At 69.9% G+C, this 20,389-nt stretch overlaps 12 non-coding genes across 12 annotated transcripts; all 12 read left to right on the forward strand.

The window, feature by feature from the left end:
* Window positions 1-424: 424 nt before the first annotated feature.
* On the forward strand, window positions 425-543 carry LOC132595116 (5S ribosomal RNA). Its single transcript, XR_009561273.1, has one exon. It is a non-coding gene; the product is annotated as a 5S ribosomal RNA (ribosomal RNA).
* A 931-nt stretch (window positions 544-1,474) lies between these two features.
* LOC132595117 (5S ribosomal RNA) lies at window positions 1,475-1,593 on the forward strand. The gene has a single exon (XR_009561274.1). It is a non-coding gene; the product is annotated as a 5S ribosomal RNA (ribosomal RNA).
* Window positions 1,594-2,524: 931 nt separating this feature from the next.
* On the forward strand, window positions 2,525-2,643 carry LOC132595118 (5S ribosomal RNA). Its single transcript, XR_009561275.1, has one exon. It is a non-coding gene; the product is annotated as a 5S ribosomal RNA (ribosomal RNA).
* A 931-nt stretch (window positions 2,644-3,574) lies between these two features.
* Window positions 3,575-3,693, forward strand: LOC132595172 (5S ribosomal RNA). Its single transcript, XR_009561329.1, has one exon. It is a non-coding gene; the product is annotated as a 5S ribosomal RNA (ribosomal RNA).
* A 2,697-nt stretch (window positions 3,694-6,390) lies between these two features.
* LOC132595173 (5S ribosomal RNA) lies at window positions 6,391-6,509 on the forward strand. The gene has a single exon (XR_009561330.1). It is a non-coding gene; the product is annotated as a 5S ribosomal RNA (ribosomal RNA).
* A 2,697-nt stretch (window positions 6,510-9,206) lies between these two features.
* Window positions 9,207-9,325, forward strand: LOC132595119 (5S ribosomal RNA). The gene has a single exon (XR_009561276.1). It is a non-coding gene; the product is annotated as a 5S ribosomal RNA (ribosomal RNA).
* A 2,696-nt stretch (window positions 9,326-12,021) lies between these two features.
* On the forward strand, window positions 12,022-12,140 carry LOC132595121 (5S ribosomal RNA). The gene has a single exon (XR_009561278.1). It is a non-coding gene; the product is annotated as a 5S ribosomal RNA (ribosomal RNA).
* Window positions 12,141-13,071: 931 nt separating this feature from the next.
* Window positions 13,072-13,190, forward strand: LOC132595174 (5S ribosomal RNA). The gene has a single exon (XR_009561331.1). It is a non-coding gene; the product is annotated as a 5S ribosomal RNA (ribosomal RNA).
* Window positions 13,191-14,121: 931 nt separating this feature from the next.
* On the forward strand, window positions 14,122-14,240 carry LOC132595171 (5S ribosomal RNA). Its single transcript, XR_009561328.1, has one exon. It is a non-coding gene; the product is annotated as a 5S ribosomal RNA (ribosomal RNA).
* Window positions 14,241-16,935: 2,695 nt separating this feature from the next.
* On the forward strand, window positions 16,936-17,054 carry LOC132595122 (5S ribosomal RNA). Its single transcript, XR_009561279.1, has one exon. It is a non-coding gene; the product is annotated as a 5S ribosomal RNA (ribosomal RNA).
* A 931-nt stretch (window positions 17,055-17,985) lies between these two features.
* LOC132595123 (5S ribosomal RNA) lies at window positions 17,986-18,104 on the forward strand. Its single transcript, XR_009561280.1, has one exon. It is a non-coding gene; the product is annotated as a 5S ribosomal RNA (ribosomal RNA).
* Window positions 18,105-19,035: 931 nt separating this feature from the next.
* On the forward strand, window positions 19,036-19,154 carry LOC132595124 (5S ribosomal RNA). The gene has a single exon (XR_009561281.1). It is a non-coding gene; the product is annotated as a 5S ribosomal RNA (ribosomal RNA).
* Window positions 19,155-20,389: the final 1,235 nt, after the last annotated feature.

Consider the following 20,389-nt stretch of genomic DNA (forward strand, 5'->3'; position numbering starts at 1 on the left):
CCGGGGCTGAGGGGCCGTGGCGACTCAATGGTGGCTCCCAGTGGCTTCGGGCCAGCTGCTGTCGGGCAGGAGGGCCGGCCCGGGCTGCGGCCGGGCTGCGCCTAGGGCCGCGTGGGCGGGCAGGGCCGATGCCCAAGGGACCGCGGGCCCCGGGCCCTGAAGCCTCCGGGGCCACGTCCCTGTGAGCGACGTGCGGGATCTTGGGCGGGGCGCCAAGCGCCGAAGGGTTTGCTGGGTCACGGCCGCCCTGGGCTGGGAGGTGGTCGCCAAACCCTCCGCCGCCGCCCGATACCCGAGACCTCCGTTGCCCCTGCCTGGGCGGGCGAGGGGGCCCTGCCGGGGCGGGCCGGCCGTCAGGCTGGCGTTAAGGCGCCAGCGCCAGCGAAACTGGGCCTCAAGAGGCCGCCCGCGGTCCCCCGCCCCCGTCTACGGCCATACCACCCTGAACGCGCCCGATCTCGTCTGATCTCGGAAGCTAAGCAGGGTCGGGCCTGGTTAGTACTTGGATGGGAGACCGCCTGGGAATACCGGGTGCTGTAGGCTTTTTGCCTCCCGCTCCGCCCGCCTTCTCCTTTACTCGCCCGCGGCGGGGGCCGCCGGCTCCGCCCCCGCCGGGCCCCGCTGCAGGCCCCACCTCCTCAGGCCCCTCCCACCACGGCGCGCGCCGGCGGGGTTGCTCCCCGCCGGCCCGGCCGGCCAGGCGGCCAGAAGGCGCCCCTGGAAGGCAGGCGCACCCCAGACGCTCCCGGGGTGGCTGGCCCGGACCCAGACTCCGCCGCGGGCCCAGTTGCCGTCCTTTCGGCCCGCGAGCCCCTCGACCTGCACCTGGCCGCCCCCACCGGCGCCCAGCCCCGGCGCCGCCACCTGTGTGCCGGTGTGTCCCTCCACAGCTCCCTCCGACAAAAGCCCCCCCCACCCCGCCCCTCTGGCGTGTCACCGCGGCCGGGTGCGGGAGCGGGATCGAGGGCAGGGGCCGCTTCCCCGGGCCTGCCGGCCACCAGGGGCGGGGTCCTGAGCTCGGCGGGGGGTGTGGGGGCAAGGGTGGCCTTGCCGGGGCTGAGGGGCCGTGGCGACTCAATGGTGGCTCCCAGTGGCTTCGGGCCAGCTGCTGTCGGGCAGGAGGGCCGGCCCGGGCTGCGGCCGGGCTGCGCCTAGGGCCGCGTGGGCGGGCAGGGCCGATGCCCAAGGGACCGCGGGCCCCGGGCCCTGAAGCCTCCGGGGCCACGTCCCTGTGAGCGACGTGCGGGATCTTGGGCGGGGCGCCAAGCGCCGAAGGGTTTGCTGGGTCACGGCCGCCCTGGGCTGGGAGGTGGTCGCCAAACCCTCCGCCGCCGCCCGATACCCGAGACCTCCGTTGCCCCTGCCTGGGCGGGCGAGGGGGCCCTGCCGGGGCGGGCCGGCCGCCAGGCTGGCGTTAAGGCGCCAGCGCCAGCGAAACTGGGCCTCAAGAGGCCGCCCGCGGCCCCCCGCCCCCGTCTACGGCCATACCACCCTGAACGCGCCCGATCTCGTCTGATCTCGGAAGCTAAGCAGGGTCGGGCCTGGTTAGTACTTGGATGGGAGACCGCCTGGGAATACCGGGTGCTGTAGGCTTTTTGCCTCCCGCTCCGCCCGCCTTCTCCTTTACTCGCCCGCGGCGGGGGCCGCCGGCTCCGCCCCCGCCGGGCCCCGCTGCAGGCCCCACCTCCTCAGGCCCCTCCCACCACGGCGCGCGCCGGCGGGGTCGCTCCCCGCCGGCCCGGCCGGCCAGGCGGCCAGAAGGCGGCCCTGGAAGGCAGGCGCACCCCAGACGCTCCCGGGGTGGCTGGCCCGGACCCAGACTCCGCCGCGGGCCCAGTTGCCGTCCTTTCGGCCCGCGAGCCCCTCGACCTGCACCTGGCCGCCCCCACCGGCGCCCAGCCCCGGCGCCGCCACCTGTGTGCCGGTGTGTCCCTCCACAGCTCCCTCCGACAAAAGCCCCCCCCACCCCGCCCCTCTGGCGTGTCACCGCGGCCGGGTGCGGGAGCGGGATCGAGGGCAGGGGCCGCTTCCCCGGGCCTGCCGGCCACCAGGGGCGGGGTCCTGAGCTCGGCGGGGGGTGTGGGGGCAAGGGTTGCCTTGCCGGGGCTGAGGGGCCGTGGCGACTCAATGGTGGCTCCCAGTGGCTTCGGGCCAGCTGCTGTCGGGCAGGAGGGCCGGCCCGGGCTGCGGCCGGGCTGCGCCTAGGGCCGCGTGGGCGGGCAGGGCCGATGCCCAAGGGACCGCGGGCCCCGGGCCCTGAAGCCTCCGGGGCCACGTCCCTGTGAGCGACGTGCGGGATCTTGGGCGGGGCGCCAAGCGCCGAAGGGTTTGCTGGGTCACGGCCGCCCTGGGCTGGGAGGTGGTCGCCAAACCCTCCGCCGCCGCCCGATACCCGAGACCTCCGTTGCCCCTGCCTGGGCGGGCGAGGGGGCCCTGCCGGGGCGGGCCGGCCGTCAGGCTGGCGTTAAGGCGCCAGCGCCAGCGAAACTGGGCCTCAAGAGGCCGCCCGCGGTCCCCCGCCCCCGTCTACGGCCATACCACCCTGAACGCGCCCGATCTCGTCTGATCTCGGAAGCTAAGCAGGGTCGGGCCTGGTTAGTACTTGGATGGGAGACCGCCTGGGAATACCGGGTGCTGTAGGCTTTTTGCCTCCCGCTCCGCCCGCCTTCTCCTTTACTCGCCCGCGGCGGGGGCCGCCGGCTCCGCCCCCGCCGGGCCCCGCTGCAGGCCCCACCTCCTCAGGCCCCTCCCACCACGGCGCGCGCCGGCGGGGTTGCTCCCCGCCGGCCCGGCCGGCCAGGCGGCCAGAAGGCGCCCCTGGAAGGCAGGCGCACCCCAGACGCTCCCGGGGTGGCTGGCCCGGACCCAGACTCCGCCGCGGGCCCAGTTGCCGTCCTTTCGGCCCGCGAGCCCCTCGACCTGCACCTGGCCGCCCCCACCGGCGCCCAGCCCCGGCGCCGCCACCTGTGTGCCGGTGTGTCCCTCCACAGCTCCCTCCGACAAAAGCCCCCCCCACCCCGCCCCTCTGGCGTGTCACCGCGGCCGGGTGCGGGAGCGGGATCGAGGGCAGGGGCCGCTTCCCCGGGCCTGCCGGCCACCAGGGGCGGGGTCCTGAGCTCGGCGGGGGGTGTGGGGGCAAGGGTGGCCTTGCCGGGGCTGAGGGGCCGTGGCGACTCAATGGTGGCTCCCAGTGGCTTCGGGCCAGCTGCTGTCGGGCAGGAGGGCCGGCCCGGGCTGCGGCCGGGCTGCGCCTAGGGCCGCGTGGGCGGGCAGGGCCGATGCCCAAGGGACCGCGGGCCCCGGGCCCTGAAGCCTCCGGGGCCACGTCCCTGTGAGCGACGTGCGGGATCTTGGGCGGGGCGCCAAGCGCCGAAGGGTTTGCTGGGTCACGGCCGCCCTGGGCTGGGAGGTGGTCGCCAAACCCTCCGCCGCCGCCCGATACCCGAGACCTCCGTTGCCCCTGCCTGGGCGGGCGAGGGGGCCCTGCCGGGGCGGGCCGGCCGCCAGGCTGGCGTTAAGGCGCCAGCGCCAGCGAAACTGGGCCTCAAGAGGCCGCCCGCGGCCCCCCGCCCCCGTCTACGGCCATACCACCCTGAACGCGCCCGATCTCGTCTGATCTCGGAAGCTAAGCACGGTCGGGCCTGGTTAGTACTTGGATGGGAGACCGCCTGGGAATACCGGGTGCTGTAGGCTTTTTGCCTCCCGCTCCGCCCGCCTTCTCCTTTACTCGCCCGCGGCGGGGGGGCCGCCGGCTCCGCCCCCGCCGAGCCCCGCTGCAGGCAGTAGTCAAGGTGGGTTTACCTGCCCGAGCAGGAAGCTTGGGCGATGGCAGAAGTGGGAAGAAACTCTTGAGCACAGGTTCTTGGGATCCACGGAGCAGCGCATGCACATGCGATGGGTGCCTACACAGCTGGCTTGCTTGTCTGTGGGGAAAGGCGAGATGGGTCAGGGCCTGGGTTCCTGAGGGGCTGAGAATCAAGGCAGGGATAGAAGAAAGGGGACAGGCCCACATCCCCTGAACCCACGCCGGCGCCCACTCACCTTTGTGGAAAATACGATTGAAAAGTGCCCGCAAGAATCTCTTCAGATGCCTCCAGAGTTGAGGCAAGAAGGGGAGGGGGGAGGCCGGGAGCAGGGTGAGCCCTGAAATCCAACCCTTGTCCCGGTCACACCCCAGCAGCCCTCCCACCTCAGCCCCTTCAAGACCCCAGGGCTCCCCCAACCGCGCTGCACAGATCCTGCCCTGACCATAGTCACCATGTTGATCCCCACGTTGAGCAAGATGAAGCTGACCGGGATCAGAAGAATTGAGTATCCTTGCTCCTGGCATTTCCTGGGGATGGGGCCAGTGAACGGCTCGGCTCGGTAGTAGTTTCGCTCACCCATGGCCGTTGGTCCCAGGACTGCCTGGGCCCTCTGCCCTCCAGTTTTAACTGGGAGCCAGACTGGGTCATAATGGGGCAGGTGGTGAGGTCACAGTGAGGGAGGGGGATGAAAAGGAGGGCCCAGAGTGGCATTCCCTGGTAACCAGGGTCAGGTAAGCTGAGCCTGGACAGTCAAACAGGGCCCGGTGGCCGGCATACATCCCCTCGAGCGGTCATTCATTCGCTCACCGCCCGCTGACTCACTTGTTCAAATGACACATTGCGTCTCTTGGCCCCTCTTGAGACTAGGAAGACCTTGGCCTCAGAGGCCTGCTGAAGGCCTGGCTGGAGTCCAGAGCCTCAGCCTTCTTCATGCCCTTCACTGGGCCTGGAGCTGGACCTGCCCAGATGTGGAACCTCCCAGTTTGGAAGCAACTTCTTGTATGAGGCTCTCTGTGGACAGGGACAGCTGAGACACAGAGGAGGTGCCCAGAGACCAGGGGTTTGGAGTCTGCAGCTGCAGATGTACTTAGTGCATGGTATAGGACCAGGAGGGGCCTGCTGGCAGAACTGTGGCCACTAAACCAAAGGGACCCTCAGGCCAAGAAGGGGACACTGGCTTCTTATTGCAGGAAGCCAAGCGCAGGGACCCAGGCTGGCAGAAGGAGTGGCGCTTCCAAGCCACAGACCACCAATGTTTCCTGGACTCTGGCGCTCTTTATTCCTCTCTCCATGCCCTGCCGCCCCCTGCCCCTGCCCCCATTTGCTGCTGGTAAGTTCATTTTCCCAGTCTGGCTCCCGTGCAGAGAGGGCCTGGAGGCCGAGGTGGAAGGTAGCAGCGAGTTGGCCCGCGCTTGGCCCTCCTGCGGTTGCCGCTTCAGCACCAGACTGTCATACACCTGGTAGTTGGCATTGCCTCCCGGGTTCCGGCTGAGTGGCATGAAGGTGGGCGGGGGTGGAGGGTGCTCGGTAGCCTGGACGTCGGGCAGGAGGTGAGAGGGGCGGAGGAGCAGCGCTGAGCTGGGAGCCGGGGCCCGCTGGTCCGAGGCCTCGGCCAGTACCGTGAGGGAGGCGGAGGTGGCCACAGGGCGCCGCAAGGGCAGGATCTCAGCCCATTCGGCCGCCGGGTGCCGCACCTCGTGGGGATCGCGGGAGTAATCCAAGTGTCCCGTGGAGGGATGCAGGCTGCGGTTGGACTCGCTGTGAGCACAGCTGGGGAGGCTACGTCTGTGGGCCGGTGGGGTGTCGCGCTACCAGGCGTCGGGCCGGTAGACCCGAGGCACCAGAGCGGATGGAGGCTCAGAGCCCTCCAGACCCAGACTCCGCCATGGGCCCAGTTGCCGTCCTTTCGGCCCGCGAGCCCCTCGACCTGCACCTGGCCGCCCCCACCGGCGCCCAGCCCCGGCGCCGCCACCTGTGTGCCGGTGTGTCCCTCCACAGCTCCCTCCGACAAAAGCCCCACCCCCACCCCGCCCCTCTGGCGTGTCAGCGCGGCCGGGTGCGGGAGCGGGATCGAGGGCAGGGGCCGCTTCCCCGGGCCTGCCGGCCACCAGGGGCGGGGTCCTGAGCTCGGCGGGGGGTGTGGGGGCAAGGGTGGCCTTGCCGGGGCTGAGGGGCCGTGGCGACTCAATGGTGGCTCCCGGTGGCTTCGGGCCAGCTGCTGTCGGGCAGGAGGGCCGGCCCGGGCTGCGGCCGGGCTGCGCCTAGGGCCGCGTGGGCGGGCAGGGCCGATGCCCAAGGGACCGCGGGCCCCGGGCCCTGAAGCCTCCGGGGCCACGTCCCTGTGAGCGACGTGCGGGATCTTGGGCGGGGCGCCAAGCGCCGAAGGGTTTGCTGGGTCACGGCCGCCCTGGGCTGGGAGGTGGTCGCCAAACCCTCCGCCGCCGCCCGATACCCGAGACCTCCGTTGCCCCTGCCTGGGCGGGCGAGGGGGCCCTGCCGGGGCGGGCCGGCCGCCAGGCTGGCGTTAAGGCGCCAGCGCCAGCGAAACTGGGCCTCAAGAGGCCGCCCGCGGCCCCCCGCCCCCGTCTACGGCCATACCACCCTGAACGCGCCCGATCTCGTCTGATCTCGGAAGCTAAGCACGGTCGGGCCTGGTTAGTACTTGGATGGGAGACCGCCTGGGAATACCGGGTGCTGTAGGCTTTTTGCCTCCCGCTCCGCCCGCCTTCTCCTTTACTCGCCCGCGGCGGGGGGGCCGCCGGCTCCGCCCCCGCCGAGCCCCGCTGCAGGCAGTAGTCAAGGTGGGTTTACCTGCCCGAGCAGGAAGCTTGGGCGATGGCAGAAGTGGGAAGAAACTCTTGAGCACAGGTTCTTGGGATCCACGGAGCAGCGCATGCACATGCGATGGGTGCCTACACAGCTGGCTTGCTTGTCTGTGGGGAAAGGCGAGATGGGTCAGGGCCTGGGTTCCTGAGGGGCTGAGAATCAAGGCAGGGATAGAAGAAAGGGGACAGGCCCACATCCCCTGAACCCACGCCGGCGCCCACTCACCTTTGTGGAAAATACGATTGAAAAGTGCCCGCAAGAATCTCTTCAGATGCCTCCAGAGTTGAGGCAAGAAGGGGAGGGGGGAGGCCGGGAGCAGGGTGAGCCCTGAAATCCAACCCTTGTCCCGGTCACACCCCAGCAGCCCTCCCACCTCAGCCCCTTCAAGACCCCAGGGCTCCCCCAACCGCGCTGCACAGATCCTGCCCTGACCATAGTCACCATGTTGATCCCCACGTTGAGCAAGATGAAGCTGACCGGGATCAGAAGAATTGAGTATCCTTGCTCCTGGCATTTCCTGGGGATGGGGCCAGTGAACGGCTCGGCTCGGTAGTAGTTTCGCTCACCCATGGCCGTTGGTCCCAGGACTGCCTGGGCCCTCTGCCCTCCAGTTTTAACTGGGAGCCAGACTGGGTCATAATGGGGCAGGTGGTGAGGTCACAGTGAGGGAGGGGGATGAAAAGGAGGGCCCAGAGTGGCATTCCCTGGTAACCAGGGTCAGGTAAGCTGAGCCTGGACAGTCAAACAGGGCCCGGTGGCCGGCATACATCCCCTCGAGCGGTCATTCATTCGCTCACCGCCCGCTGACTCACTTGTTCAAATGACACATTGCGTCTCTTGGCCCCTCTTGAGACTAGGAAGACCTTGGCCTCAGAGGCCTGCTGAAGGCCTGGCTGGAGTCCAGAGCCTCAGCCTTCTTCATGCCCTTCACTGGGCCTGGAGCTGGACCTGCCCAGATGTGGAACCTCCCAGTTTGGAAGCAACTTCTTGTATGAGGCTCTCTGTGGACAGGGACAGCTGAGACACAGAGGAGGTGCCCAGAGACCAGGGGTTTGGAGTCTGCAGCTGCAGATGTACTTAGTGCATGGTATAGGACCAGGAGGGGCCTGCTGGCAGAACTGTGGCCACTAAACCAAAGGGACCCTCAGGCCAAGAAGGGGACACTGGCTTCTTATTGCAGGAAGCCAAGCGCAGGGACCCAGGCTGGCAGAAGGAGTGGCGCTTCCAAGCCACAGACCACCAATGTTTCCTGGACTCTGGCGCTCTTTATTCCTCTCTCCATGCCCTGCCGCCCCCTGCCCCTGCCCCCATTTGCTGCTGGTAAGTTCATTTTCCCAGTCTGGCTCCCGTGCAGAGAGGGCCTGGAGGCCGAGGTGGAAGGTAGCAGCGAGTTGGCCCGCGCTTGGCCCTCCTGCGGTTGCCGCTTCAGCACCAGACTGTCATACACCTGGTAGTTGGCATTGCCTCCCGGGTTCCGGCTGAGTGGCATGAAGGTGGGCGGGGGTGGAGGGTGCTCGGTAGCCTGGACGTCGGGCAGGAGGTGAGAGGGGCGGAGGAGCAGCGCTGAGCTGGGAGCCGGGGCCCGCTGGTCCGAGGCCTCGGCCAGTACCGTGAGGGAGGCGGAGGTGGCCACAGGGCGCCGCAAGGGCAGGATCTCAGCCCATTCGGCCGCCGGGTGCCGCACCTCGTGGGGATCGCGGGAGTAATCCAAGTGTCCCGTGGAGGGATGCAGGCTGCGGTTGGACTCGCTGTGAGCACAGCTGGGGAGGCTACGTCTGTGGGCCGGTGGGGTGTCGCGCTACCAGGCGTCGGGCCGGTAGACCCGAGGCACCAGAGCGGATGGAGGCTCAGAGCCCTCCAGACCCAGACTCCGCCATGGGCCCAGTTGCCGTCCTTTCGGCCCGCGAGCCCCTCGACCTGCACCTGGCCGCCCCCACCGGCGCCCAGCCCCGGCGCCGCCACCTGTGTGCCGGTGTGTCCCTCCACAGCTCCCTCCGACAAAAGCCCCACCCCCACCCCGCCCCTCTGGCGTGTCAGCGCGGCCGGGTGCGGGAGCGGGATCGAGGGCAGGGGCCGCTTCCCCGGGCCTGCCGGCCACCAGGGGCGGGGTCCTGAGCTCGGCGGGGGGTGTGGGGGCAAGGGTGGCCTTGCCGGGGCTGAGGGGCCGTGGCGACTCAATGGTGGCTCCCGGTGGCTTCGGGCCAGCTGCTGTCGGGCAGGAGGGCCGGCCCGGGCTGCGGCCGGGCTGCGCCTAGGGCCGCGTGGGCGGGCAGGGCCGATGCCCAAGGGACCGCGGGCCCCGGGCCCTGAAGCCTCCGGGGCCACGTCCCTGTGAGCGACGTGCGGGATCTTGGGCGGGGCGCCAAGCGCCGAAGGGTTTGCTGGGTCACGGCCGCCCTGGGCTGGGAGGTGGTCGCCAAACCCTCCGCCGCCGCCCGATACCCGAGACCTCCGTTGCCCCTGCCTGGGCGGGCGAGGGGGCCCTGCCGGGGCGGGCCGGCCGCCAGGCTGGCGTTAAGGCGCCAGCGCCAGCGAAACTGGGCCTCAAGAGGCCGCCCGCGGCCCCCCGCCCCCGTCTACGGCCATACCACCCTGAACGCGCCCGATCTCGTCTGATCTCGGAAGCTAAGCAGGGTCGGGCCTGGTTAGTACTTGGATGGGAGACCGCCTGGGAATACCGGGTGCTGTAGGCTTTTTGCCTCCCGCTCCGCCCGCCTTCTCCTTTACTCGCCCGCGGCGGGGGGGCCGCCGGCTCCGCCCCCGCCGAGCCCCGCTGCAGGCAGTAGTCAAGGTGGGTTTACCTGCCCGAGCAGGAAGCTTGGGCGATGGCAGAAGTGGGAAGAAACTCTTGAGCACAGGTTCTTGGGATCCACGGAGCAGCGCATGCACATGCGATGGGTGCCTACACAGCTGGCTTGCTTGTCTGTGGGGAAAGGCGAGATGGGTCAGGGCCTGGGTTCCTGAGGGGCTGAGAATCAAGGCAGGGATAGAAGAAAGGGGACAGGTCCACATCCCCTGAACCCACGCCGGCGCCCACTCACCTTTGTGGAAAATACGATTGAAAAGTGCCCGCAAGAATCTCTTCAGATGCCTCCAGAGTTGAGGGAAGAAGGGGAGGGGGGAGGCCGGGAGCAGGGTGAGCCCTGAAATCCAACCCTTGTCCCGGTCACACCCCAGCAGCCCTCCCACCTCAGCCCCTTCAAGACCCCAGGGCTCCCCCAACCGCGCTGCACAGATCCTGCCCTGACCGTAGTCACCATGTTGATCCCCACGTTGAGCAAGATGAAGCTGACCGGGATCAGAAGAATTGAGTATCCTTGCTCCTGGCATTTCCTGGGGATGGGGCCAGTGAACGGCTCGGCTCTGTAGTAGTTTCGCTCGCCCATGGCCGTTGGTCCCAGGACTGCCTGGGCCCTCTGCCCTCCAGTTTTAACTGGGAGCCAGACTGGGTCATAATGGGGCAGGTGGTGAGGTCACAGTGAGGGAGGGGGATGAAAAGGAGGGCCCAGAGTGGCATTCCCTGGTAACCAGGGTCAGGTAAGCTGAGCCTGGACAGTCAAACAGGGCCCGGTGGCCGGCATACATCCCCTCGAGCGGTCATTCATTCGCTCACCGCCCGCTGACTCACTTGTTCAAATGACACATTGCGTCTCTTGGCCCCTCTTGAGACTAGGAAGACCTTGGCCTCAGAGGCCTGCTGAAGGCCTGGCTGGAGTCCAGAGCCTCAGCCTTCTTCATGCCCTTCACTGGGCCTGGAGCTGGACCTGCCCAGATGTGGAACCTCCCAGTTTGGAAGCAACTTCTTGTATGAGGCTCTCTGTGGACAGGGACAGCTGAGACACAGAGGAGGTGCCCAGAGACCAGGGGTTTGGAGTCTGCAGCTGCAGATGTACTTAGTGCATGGTATAGGACCAGGAGGGGCCTGCTGGCAGAACTGTGGCCACTAAACCAAAGGGACCCTCAGGCCAAGAAGGGGACACTGGCTTCTTATTGCAGGAAGCCAAGCGCAGGGACCCAGGCTGGCAGAAGGAGTGGCGCTTCCAAGCCACAGACCACCAATGTTTCCTGGACTCTGGCGCTCTTTATTCCTCTCTCCATGCCCTGCCGCCCCCTGTCCCTGCCCCCACTTGCTGCTGGTAAGTTCATTTTCCCAGTCTGGCTCCCGTGCAGAGAGGGCCTGGAGGCCGAGGTGGAAGGTAGCAGCGAGTTGGCCCGCGCTTGGCCCTCCTGCGGTTGCCGCTTCAGCACCAGACTGTCATACACCTGGTAGTTGGCATTGCCTCCCGGGTTCCGGCTGAGTGGCATGAAGGTGGGCGGGGGTGGAGGGTGCTCGGTAGCCTGGACGTCGGGCAGGAGGTGAGAGGGGCAGAGGAGCAGGGCTGAGCTGGGAGCCGGGGCCCGCTGGTCCGAGGCCTCGGCCAGTACCGTGAGGGAGGCGGAGGTGGCCACAGGGCGCCGCAAGGGCAGGATCTCAGCCCATTCGGCCGCCGGGTGCCGCACCTCGTGGGGATCGCGGGAGTAATCCAAGTGTCCCGTGGAGGGATGCAGGCTGCGGTTGGACTCGCTGTGAGCACAGCTGGGGAGGCTACGTCTGTGGGCCGGTGGGGTGTCGCGCTACCAGGCGTCGGGCCGGTAGACCCGAGGCACCAGAGCGGATGGAGGCTCAGAGCCCTCCAGACCCAGACTCCGCCATGGGCCCAGTTGCCGTCCTTTCGGCCCGCGAGCCCCTCGACCTGCACCTGGCCGCCCCCACCGGCGCCCAGCCCCGGCGCCGCCACCTGTGTGCCGGTGTGTCCCTCCACAGCTCCCTCCGACAAAAGCCCCCCCCCACCCCGCCCCTCTGGCGTGTCACCGCGGCCGGGTGCGGGAGCGGGATCGAGGGCAGGGGCCGCTTCCCCGGGCCTGCCGGCCACCAGGGGCGGGGTCCTGAGCTCGGCGGGGGGTGTGGGGGCAAGGGTGGCCTTGCCGGGGCTGAGGGGCCGTGGCGACTCAATGGTGGCTCCCAGTGGCTTCGGGCCAGCTGCTGTCGGGCAGGAGGGCCGGCCCGGGCTGCGGCCGGGCTGCGCCTAGGGCCGCGTGGGCGGGCAGGGCCGATGCCCAAGGGACCGCGGGCCCCGGGCCCTGAAGCCTCCGGGGCCACGTCCCTGTGAGCGACGTGCGGGATCTTGGGCGGGGCGCCAAGCGCCGAAGGGTTTGCTGGGTCACGGCCGCCCTGGGCTGGGAGGTGGTCGCCAAACCCTCCGCCGCCGCCCGATACCCGAGACCTCCGTTGCCCCTGCCTGGGCGGGCGAGGGGGCCCTGCCGGGGCGGGCCGGCCGCCAGGCTGGCGTTAAGGCGCCAGCGCCAGCGAAACTGGGCCTCAAGAGGCCGCCCGCGGCCCCCCGCCCCCGTCTACGGCCATACCACCCTGAACGCGCCCGATCTCGTCTGATCTCGGAAGCTAAGCAGGGTCGGGCCTGGTTAGTACTTGGATGGGAGACCGCCTGGGAATACCGGGTGCTGTAGGCTTTTTGCCTCCCGCTCCGCCCGCCTTCTCCTTTACTCGCCCGCGGCGGGGGCCGCCGGCTCCGCCCCCGCCGGGCCCCGCTGCAGGCCCCACCTCCTCAGGCCCCTCCCACCACGGCGCGCGCCGGCGGGGTCGCTCCCCGCCGGCCCGGCCGGCCAGGCGGCCAGAAGGCGGCCCTGGAAGGCAGGCGCACCCCAGACGCTCCCGGGGTGGCTGGCCCGGACCCAGACTCCGCCGCGGGCCCAGTTGCCGTCCTTTCGGCCCGCGAGCCCCTCGACCTGCACCTGGCCGCCCCCACCGGCGCCCAGCCCCGGCGCCGCCACCTGTGTGCCGGTGTGTCCCTCCACAGCTCCCTCCGACAAAAGCCCCCCCCACCCCGCCCCTCTGGCGTGTCACCGCGGCCGGGTGCGGGAGCGGGATCGAGGGCAGGGGCCGCTTCCCCGGGCCTGCCGGCCACCAGGGGCGGGGTCCTGAGCTCGGCGGGGGGTGTGGGGGCAAGGGTGGCCTTGCCGGGGCTGAGGGGCCGTGGCGACTCAATGGTGGCTCCCAGTGGCTTCGGGCCAGCTGCTGTCGGGCAGGAGGGCCGGCCCGGGCTGCGGCCGGGCTGCGCCTAGGGCCGCGTGGGCGGGCAGGGCCGATGCCCAAGGGACCGCGGGCCCCGGGCCCTGAAGCCTCCGGGGCCACGTCCCTGTGAGCGACGTGCGGGATCTTGGGCGGGGCGCCAAGCGCCGAAGGGTTTGCTGGGTCACGGCCGCCCTGGGCTGGGAGGTGGTCGCCAAACCCTCCGCTGCCGCCCGATACCCGAGACCTCCGTTGCCCCTGCCTGGGCGGGCGAGGGGGCCCTGCCGGGGCGGGCCGGCCGCCAGGCTGGCGTTAAGGCGCCAGCGCCAGCGAAACTGGGCCTCAAGAGGCCGCCCGCGGCCCCCCGCCCCCGTCTACGGCCATACCACCCTGAACGCGCCCGATCTCGTCTGATCTCGGAAGCTAAGCACGGTCGGGCCTGGTTAGTACTTGGATGGGAGACCGCCTGGGAATACCGGGTGCTGTAGGCTTTTTGCCTCCCGCTCCGCCCGCCTTCTCCTTTACTCGCCCGCGGCGGGGGCCGCCGGCTCCGCCCCCGCCGGGCCCCGCTGCAGGCCCCACCTCCTCAGGCCCCTCCCACCACGGCGCGCGCCGGCGGGGTCGCTCCCCGCCGGCCCGGCCGGCCAGGCGGCCAGAAGGCGGCCCTGGAAGGCAGGCGCACCCCAGACGCTCCCGGGGTGGCTGGCCCGGACCCAGACTCCGCCGCGGGCCCAGTTGCCGTCCTTTCGGCCCGCGAGCCCCTCGACCTGCACCTGGCCGCCCCCACCGGCGCCCAGCCCCGGCGCCGCCACCTGTGTGCCGGTGTGTCCCTCCACAGCTCCCTCCGACAAAAGCCCCCCCCACCCCGCCCCTCTGGCGTGTCACCGCGGCCGGGTGCGGGAGCGGGATCGAGGGCAGGGGCCGCTTCCCCGGGCCTGCCGGCCACCAGGGGCGGGGTCCTGAGCTCGGCGGGGGGTGTGGGGGCAAGGGTGGCCTTGCCGGGGCTGAGGGGCCGTGGCGACTCAATGGTGGCTCCCAGTGGCTTCGGGCCAGCTGCTGTCGGGCAGGAGGGCCGGCCCGGGCTGCGGCCGGGCTGCGCCTAGGGCCGCGTGGGCGGGCAGGGCCGATGCCCAAGGGACCGCGGGCCCCGGGCCCTGAAGCCTCCGGGGCCACGTCCCTGTGAGCGACGTGCGGGATCTTGGGCGGGGCGCCAAGCGCCGAAGGGTTTGCTGGGTCACGGCCGCCCTGGGCTGGGAGGTGGTCGCCAAACCCTCCGCCGCCGCCCGATACCCGAGACCTCCGTTGCCCCTGCCTGGGCGGGCGAGGGGGCCCTGCCGGGGCGGGCCGGCCGCCAGGCTGGCGTTAAGGCGCCAGCGCCAGCGAAACTGGGCCTCAAGAGGCCGCCCGCGGCCCCCCGCCCCCATCTACGGCCATACCACCCTGAACGCGCCCGATCTCGTCTGATCTCGGAAGCTAAGCAGGGTCGGGCCTGGTTAGTACTTGGATGGGAGACCGCCTGGGAATACCGGGTGCTGTAGGCTTTTTGCCTCCCGCTCCGCCCGCCTTCTCCTTTACTCGCCCGCGGCGGGGGGGCCGCCGGCTCCGCCCCCGCCGAGCCCCGCTGCAGGCAGTAGTCAAGGTGGGTTTACCTGCCCGAGCAGGAAGCTTGGGCGATGGCAGAAGTGGGAAGAAACTCTTGAGCACAGGTTCTTGGGATCCACGGAGCAGCGCATGCACATGCGATGGGTGCCTACACAGCTGGCTTGCTTGTCTGTGGGGAAAGGCGAGATGGGTCAGGGCCTGGGTTCCTGAGGGGCTGAGAATCAAGGCAGGGATAGAAGAAAGGGGACAGGCCCACATCCCCTGAACCCACGCCGGCGCCCACTCACCTTTGTGGAAAATACGATTGAAAAGTGCCCGCAAGAATCTCTTCAGATGCCTCCAGAGTTGAGGCAAGAAGGGGAGGGGGGAGGCCGGGAGCAGGGTGAGCCCTGAAATCCAACCCTTGTCCCGGTCACACCCCAGCAGCCCTCCCACCTCAGCCCCTTCAAGACCCCAGGGCTCCCCCAACCGCGCTGCACAGATCCTGCCCTGACCATAGTCACCATGTTGATCCCCACGTTGAGCAAGATGAAGCTGACCGGGATCAGAAGAATTGAGTATCCTTGCTCCTGGCATTTCCTGGGGATGGGGCCAGTGAACGGCTCGGCTCGGTAGTAGTTTCGCTCACCCATGGCCGTTGGTCCCAGGACTGCCTGGGCCCTCTGCCCTCCAGTTTTAACTGGGAGCCAGACTGGGTCATAATGGGGCAGGTGGTGAGGTCACAGTGAGGGAGGGGGATGAAAAGGAGGGCCCAGAGTGGCATTCCCTGGTAACCAGGGTCAGGTAAGCTGAGCCTGGACAGTCAAACAGGGCCCGGTGGCCGGCATACATCCCCTCGAGCGGTCATTCATTCGCTCACCGCCCGCTGACTCACTTGTTCAAATGACACATTGCGTCTCTTGGTCCCTCTTGAGACTAGGAAGACCTTGGCCTCAGAGGCCTGCTGAAGGCCTGGCTGGAGTCCAGAGCCTCAGCCTTCTTCATGCCCTTCACTGGGCCTGGAGCTGGACCTGCCCAGATGTGGAACCTCCCAGTTTGGAAGCAACTTCTTGTATGAGGCTCTCTGTGGACAGGGACAGCTGAGACACAGAGGAGGTGCCCAGAGACCAGGGGTTTGGAGTCTGCAGCTGCAGATGTACTCAGTGCATGGTATAGGACCAGGAGGGGCCTGCTGGCAGAACTGTGGCCACTAAACCAAAGGGACCCTCAGGCCAAGAAGGGGACACTGGCTTCTTATTGCAGGAAGCCAAGCGCAGGGACCCAGGCTGGCAGAAGGAGTGGCGCTTCCAAGCCACAGACCACCAATGTTTCCTGGACTCTGGCGCTCTTTATTCCTCTCTCCATGCCCTGCCGCCCCCTGTCCCTGCCCCCACTTGCTGCTGGTAAGTTCATTTTCCCAGTCTGGCTCCCGTGCAGAGAGGGCCTGGAGGCCGAGGTGGAAGGTAGCAGCGAGTTGGCCCGCGCTTGGCCCTCCTGCGGTTGCCGCTTCAGCACCAGACTGTCATACACCTGGTAGTTGGCATTGCCTCCCGGGTTCCGGCTGAGTGGCATGAAGGTGGGCGGGGGTGGAGGGTGCTCGGTAGCCTGGACGTCGGGCAGGAGGTGAGAGGGGCGGAGGAGCAGGGCTGAGCTGGGAGCCGGGGCCCGCTGGTCCGAGGCCTCGGCCAGTACCGTGAGGGAGGCGGAGGTGGCCACAGGGCGCCGCAAGGGCAGGATCTCAGCCCATTCGGCCGCCGGGTGCCGCACCTCGTGGGGATCGCGGGAGTAATCCAAGTGTCCCGTGGAGGGATGCAGGCTGCGGTTGGACTCGCTGTGAGCACAGCTGGGGAGGCTACGTCTGTGGGCCGGTGGGGTGTCGCGCTACCAGGCGTCGGGCCGGTAGACCCGAGGCACCAGAGCGGATGGAGGCTCAGAGCCCTCCAGACCCAGACTCCGCCATGGGCCCAGTTGCCGTCCTTTCGGCCCGCGAGCCCCTCGACCTGCACCTGGCCGCCCCCACCGGCGCCCAGCCCCGGCGCCGCCACCTGTGTGCCGGTGTGTCCCTCCACAGCTCCCTCCGACAAAAGCCCCCCCCACCCCGCCCCTCTGGCGTGTCACCGCGGCCGGGTGCGGGAGCGGGATCGAGGGCAGGGGCCGCTTCCCCGGGCCTGCCGGCCACCAGGGGCGGGGTCCTGAGCTCGGCGGGGGGTGTGGGGGCAAGGGTGGCCTTGCCGGGGCTGAGGGGCCGTGGCGACTCAATGGTGGCTCCCGGTGGCTTCGGGCCAGCTGCTGTCGGGCAGGAGGGCCGGCCCGGGCTGCGGCCGGGCTGCGCCTAGGGCCGCGTGGGCGGGCAGGGCCGATGCCCAAGGGACCGCGGGCCCCGGGCCCTGAAGCCTCCGGGGCCACGTCCCTGTGAGCGACGTGCGGGATCTTGGGCGGGGCGCCAAGCGCCGAAGGGTTTGCTGGGTCACGGCCGCCCTGGGCTGGGAGGTGGTCGCCAAACCCTCCGCCGCCGCCCGATACCCGAGACCTCCGTTGCCCCTGCCAGGGCGGGCGAGGGGGCCCTGCCGGGGCGGGCCGGCCGCCAGGCTGGCGTTAAGGCGCCAGCGCCAGCGAAACTGGGCCTCAAGAGGCCGCCCGCGGCCCCCCGCCCCCGTCTACGGCCATACCACCCTGAACGCGCCCGATCTCGTCTGATCTCGGAAGCTAAGCAGGGTCGGGCCTGGTTAGTACTTGGATGGGAGACCGCCTGGGAATACCGGGTGCTGTAGGCTTTTTGCCTCCCGCTCCGCCCGCCTTCTCCTTTACTCGCCCGCGGCGGGGGCCGCCGGCTCCGCCCCCGCCGGGCCCCGCTGCAGGCCCCACCTCCTCAGGCCCCTCCCACCACGGCGCGCGCCGGCGGGGTCGCTCCCCGCCGGCCCGGCCGGCCAGGCGGCCAGAAGGCGGCCCTGGAAGGCAGGCGCACCCCAGACGCTCCCGGGGTGGCTGGCCCGGACCCAGACTCCGCCGCGGGCCCAGTTGCCGTCCTTTCGGCCCGCGAGCCCCTCGACCTGCACCTGGCCGCCCCCACCGGCGCCCAGCCCCGGCGCCGCCACCTGTGTGCCGGTGTGTCCCTCCACAGCTCCCTCCGACAAAAGCCCCCCCCACCCCGCCCCTCTGGCGTGTCACCGCGGCCGGGTGCGGGAGCGGGATCGAGGGCAGGGGCCGCTTCCCCGGGCCTGCCGGCCACCAGGGGCGGGGTCCTGAGCTCGGCGGGGGGTGTGGGGGCAAGGGTGGCCTTGCCGGGGCTGAGGGGCCGTGGCGACTCAATGGTGGCTCCCGGTGGCTTCGGGCCAGCTGCTGTCGGGCAGGAGGGCCGGCCCGGGCTGCGGCCGGGCTGCGCCTAGGGCCGCGTGGGCGGGCAGGGCCGATGCCCAAGGGACCGCGGGCCCCGGGCCCTGAAGCCTCCGGGGCCACGTCCCTGTGAGCGACGTGCGGGATCTTGGGCGGGGCGCCAAGCGCCGAAGGGTTTGCTGGGTCACGGCCGCCCTGGGCTGGGAGGTGGTCGCCAAACCCTCCGCCGCCGCCCGATACCCGAGACCTCCGTTGCCCCTGCCTGGGCGGGCGAGGGGGCCCTGCCGGGGCGGGCCGGCCGCCAGGCTGGCGTTAAGGCGCCAGCGCCAGCGAAACTGGGCCTCAAGAGGCCGCCCGCGGCCCCCCGCCCCCGTCTACGGCCATACCACCCTGAACGCGCCCGATCTCGTCTGATCTCGGAAGCTAAGCAGGGTCGGGCCTGGTTAGTACTTGGATGGGAGACCGCCTGGGAATACCGGGTGCTGTAGGCTTTTTGCCTCCCGCTCCGCCCGCCTTCTCCTTTACTCGCCCGCGGCGGGGGCCGCCGGCTCCGCCCCCGCCGGGCCCCGCTGCAGGCCCCACCTCCTCAGGCCCCTCCCACCACGGCGCGCGCCGGCGGGGTCGCTCCCCGCCGGCCCGGCCGGCCAGGCGGCCAGAAGGCGGCCCTGGAAGGCAGGCGCACCCCAGACGCTCCCGGGGTGGCTGGCCCGGACCCAGACTCCGCCGCGGGCCCAGTTGCCGTCCTTTCGGCCCGCGAGCCCCTCGACCTGCACCTGGCCGCCCCCACCGGCGCCCAGCCCCGGCGCCGCCACCTGTGTGCCGGTGTGTCCCTCCACAGCTCCCTCCGACAAAAGCCCCCCCCACCCCGCCCCTCTGGCGTGTCACCGCGGCCGGGTGCGGGAGCGGGATCGAGGGCAGGGGCCGCTTCCCCGGGCCTGCCGGCCACCAGGGGCGGGGTCCTGAGCTCGGCGGGGGGTGTGGGGGCAAGGGTGGCCTTGCCGGGGCTGAGGGGCCGTGGCGACTCAATGGTGGCTCCCAGTGGCTTCGGGCCAGCTGCTGTCGGGCAGGAGGGCCGGCCCGGGCTGCGGCCGGGCTGCGCCTAGGGCCGCGTGGGCGGGCAGGGCCGATGCCCAAGGGACCGCGGGCCCCGGGCCCTGAAGCCTCCGGGGCCACGTCCCTGTGAGCGACGTGCGGGATCTTGGGCGGGGCGCCAAGCGCCGAAGGGTTTGCTGGGTCACGGCCGCCCTGGGCTGGGAGGTGGTCGCCAAACCCTCCGCCGCCGCCCGATACCCGAGACCTCCGTTGCCCCTGCCTGGGCGGGCGAGGGGGCCCTGCCGGGGCGGGCCGGCCGCCAGGCTGGCGTTAAGGCGCCAGCGCCAGCGAAACTGGGCCTCAAGAGGCCGCCCGCGGCCCCCCGCCCCCGTCTACGGCCATACCACCCTGAACGCGCCCGATCTCGTCTGATCTCGGAAGCTAAGCAGGGTCGGGCCTGGTTAGTACTTGGATGGGAGACCGCCTGGGAATACCGGGTGCTGTAGGCTTTTTGCCTCCCGCTCCGCCCGCCTTCTCCTTTACTCGCCCGCGGCGGGGGGGCCGCCGGCTCCGCCCCCGCCGAGCCCCGCTGCAGGCAGTAGTCAAGGTGGGTTTACCTGCCCGAGCAGGAAGCTTGGGCGATGGCAGAAGTGGGAAGAAACTCTTGAGCACAGGTTCTTGGGATCCACGGAGCAGCGCATGCACATGCGATGGGTGCCTACACAGCTGGCTTGCTTGTCTGTGGGGAAAGGCGAGATGGGTCAGGGCCTGGGTTCCTGAGGGGCTGAGAATCAAGGCAGGGATAGAAGAAAGGGGACAGGCCCACATCCCCTGAACCCACGCTGGCGCCCACTCACCTTTGTGGAAAATACGATTGAAAAGTGCCCGCAAGAATCTCTTCAGATGCCTCCAGAGTTGAGGCAAGAAGGGGAGGGGGGAGGCCGGGAGCAGGGTGAGCCCTGAAATCCAACCCTTGTCCCGGTCACACCCCAGCAGCCCTCCCACCTCAGCCCCTTCAAGACCCCAGGGCTCCCCCAACCGCGCTGCACAGATCCTGCCCTGACCATAGTCACCATGTTGATCCCCACGTTGAGCAAGATGAAGCTGACCGGGATCAGAAGAATTGAGTATCCTTGCTCCTGGCATTTCCTGGGGATGGGGCCAGTGAACGGCTCGGCTCGGTAGTAGTTTCGCTCACCCATGGCCGTTGGTCCCAGGACTGCCTGGGCCCTCTGCCCTCCAGTTTTAACTGGGAGCCAGACTGGGTCATAATGGGGCAGGTGGTGAGGTCACAGTGAGGGAGGGGGATGAAAAGGAGGGCCCAGAGTGGCATTCCCTGGTAACCAGGGTCAGGTAAGCTGAGCCTGGACAGTCAAACAGGGCCCGGTGGCCGGCATACAGCCCCTCGAGCGGTCATTCATTCGCTCACCGCCCGCTGACTCACTTGTTCAAATGACACATTGCGTCTCTTGGTCCCTCTTGAGACTAGGAAGACCTTGGCCTCAGAGGCCTGCTGAAGGCCTGGCTGGAGTCCAGAGCCTCAGCCTTCTTCATGCCCTTCACTGGGCCTGGAGCTGGACCTGCCCAGATGTGGAACCTCCCAGTTTGGAAGCAACTTCTTGTATGAGGCTCTCTGTGGACAGGGACAGCTGAGACACAGAGGAGGTGCCCAGAGACCAGGGGTTTGGAGTCTGCAGCTGCAGATGTACTCAGTGCATGGTATAGGACCAGGAGGGGCCTGCTG

The sequence above is a fragment of the Globicephala melas genome, unplaced genomic scaffold (assembly GCF_963455315.2).
Source record: "Globicephala melas unplaced genomic scaffold, mGloMel1.2 SCAFFOLD_392, whole genome shotgun sequence".
Lineage (NCBI taxonomy): Eukaryota > Metazoa > Chordata > Mammalia > Artiodactyla > Delphinidae > Globicephala > Globicephala melas.